This window comes from Octopus bimaculoides, chromosome 1, assembly GCF_001194135.2.
Source record: "Octopus bimaculoides isolate UCB-OBI-ISO-001 chromosome 1, ASM119413v2, whole genome shotgun sequence".
Taxonomy (NCBI): Eukaryota; Metazoa; Mollusca; class Cephalopoda; order Octopoda; family Octopodidae; genus Octopus; species Octopus bimaculoides.
Window position 1 is genome coordinate 173,702,913 of NC_068981.1, and position 2,706 is coordinate 173,705,618.

The following is a 2,706-nucleotide window of genomic DNA, read 5'->3' on the forward strand; positions in this document are numbered from 1 at the left end:
TGACTTGCCCCTTCCCTCAAAAACCAGGCCTTGTGCCTATAATAGAAAGGTTTATTAGCTACTGCCAATATGCTTCAGCCATTTTTTGACAAGGAAATAATAATTTTATCACCGCCAGAATCGTTTGAGAATCGTTTGTTTACGTAGTCAGCACTTACTGTATTCGGCTGAATGGACGTCAGTCATTGGTTGAAATTACAGAAATACGACAACTTTAACATGAAATAAGTTGCAATATAATAATTTTTCTTAAGAAGACTAAGAGAAAAAGATGTTTTATATGACACATTCTACCAGTGTCCCAAGTTTCAAAGTGTTTCGTTAAGAAAATACTGGCGCCCCCGTTTTGAACTAGATCCGAAAATAGATTGTCCTTGAAATGTGGTGGACCAATACATCACTACTGTAATATATTATCGCTTTACTTCCGACTTTGCTCCGTGTCACATCTGATCAAAGTGGAACGTCAGCTCTTTCTCTACCTTTAGGAGCTACTTAGCCCAGGCGTGTTCGTCTTTTATCAGTCTTGTTTACTTTCCTCCCCTTCCGCAGCAATAGAGAAGACTGAAATGCAAAATTAGTGTTGAGTCGCTAAGTTTTGTTAAGGTGAGAATAAGTCTTTAACTATCTCTTCAACGCTATGCAAAACGGCTGCATTCTTTGTGATAAAGCGCGTGCGCTAAGACAGAAAGATATGAAAGCCGCTTGATAGATGAAAGAAACGCAATGCGGTGACAAATTAGCCAACAAAGTCACCTATGGTCATTAGGAGACTGTAGTGGGTGCGTTCTATTCACTCCCAAGAAGATGAGCCCCGCGAGATGAAGTGACTGCTGCAGCATGTTGTTAGCTATTCTCCACGGCAACGTCGTCGCGGTCATTACCGCAGGGCACTGCTGAGCACACCATTTGTCCTGGATTATGTAGGCCACTGCTTTACCCCCTCGCTGTTTTCTATTTCTTTTCCTTTCTTACCTCTCTTTTTTCGTGTTGCTTTGTATTTAAATTGTGTGAATAATAAATACTTCGCTAACCAATTAGTGGGCCCAGTAGACTGAAGATAGCAGACTTCAAACCCTACTTTTTCAGCAAAAGAGATGAACTGTAAGAAGAAAAAGAATGGAGAGAAAAAGTATATTTACCGAAAATAGTAGCGAGTTAGACTTGGCTCGTACAATGTACAATCACGAGTAGAAGGCGCTTGCTTTGAAATTGAAAGACAGAATTTTGTGAGGTATTATGATTTGCACAATGTAGCCTCTCTCTTTTGATACATTTAGATAGCTATCTATCTATCTATCTATCTGTCTGTCTATCTATCTTTCTTTCTATCTATCTATCTATTTATCTAGATAGATAGATAGATCGATAGATAGATAGATAGATACGTGTGCGCTCATGTGTTATCTTCGTTTTTCTTAATGCAAAAATCCCACTGTTTATGTTCCATCTTTGCAATGAAAATAAAGAAATCAACACCATTATTATTTATTTGAGTGGTTGATGACGGAACTGGGAGTGCAAAATGCCAAGTTGTATTTAATTACATCTCTCCACTGTGGATTTAAATCCTATCTATATTATCTTTGTTGCTTGTTTCACACACCTCACAGCAAATAAAAACCAACCAGCTACACAGGTTGATATAATCCTTAAAAACCACCCAGTGGCCAATGTAAGAGATCTGTTTTATTTATTAGATAACCGTAAGGCGGCACGCTGGTAAAATCGTTACTGCGTCGGACAAATATTCTCAGTTTTATTTCTTCCAGCTCTTTGCGTCCGGTTTCAAATGCCGCTAAAGTCGACTTTGCCTTTCATTATTTTCAGAGTCAAGTACTGGGGAGGATGGGGATGTTGGTTTCGATGTAATTGATTTTCCCCACTTCCTTCAAAATTGCTGGCTTTGAGCCTACAATTAGAAAGCACCCATACCGACAATACTTTCAAGCCATCATCCCCCGAAAGGATGTAAGGCAGTGTTAGCCTTGAGGAGATATGAACTCAGAACATAGAGAACCGGAAGAAATACTTCAAAACTTTTCGTCTAAAATTCTGTGAGGTCCCCGTAATTAATTTATCAAGATGTTTTCTTTTCTTTTCTTTTTTTTTTTTTTAGAAAAGAATTCAAGTTGACAATCCAATTTCAGTTCGTAGTGGGGACCATTTTACTTCCATTACAGTGTCAGTAACCTAACATCTTAAAAGGTGATGACTGAGAAATGAATATTACATTTCCGTTCTGCATCCTGCCTCTGGGATGTGAGATTGTGACAAGCATTACAAGTATATGATTTTAATGTAAAAAAATTACAGAGGTACAATGATAGGTTTCTGTCGTTTGTGTGTGTGCGTGTGTGTGCGTGTGTGTGTGTGTGCGCGCGCACGCTTCTGAACTTTTGCTAAGGCTTCCTTGAACACCATAAAATGTTACTCAGTAGAATTGTTAAACCAATAAATAAAATTTATTCAACTAAATTCTTTACACACATGCATCTCTCTCTCTATATATATATACATACATACATACATGTGTGTGTGTGTATATATATATATATATATATATCATCATCATCATCATCATCATCGTTTAACGTCCGCTTTCCATGCTAGCATGGGTTGGACGATTTGACTGAGGACTGGTGAAACCGGATGGCAACACCAGGCTCCAGTCTGATTTGGCAGAGTTTCTACAGCTGGATGCCC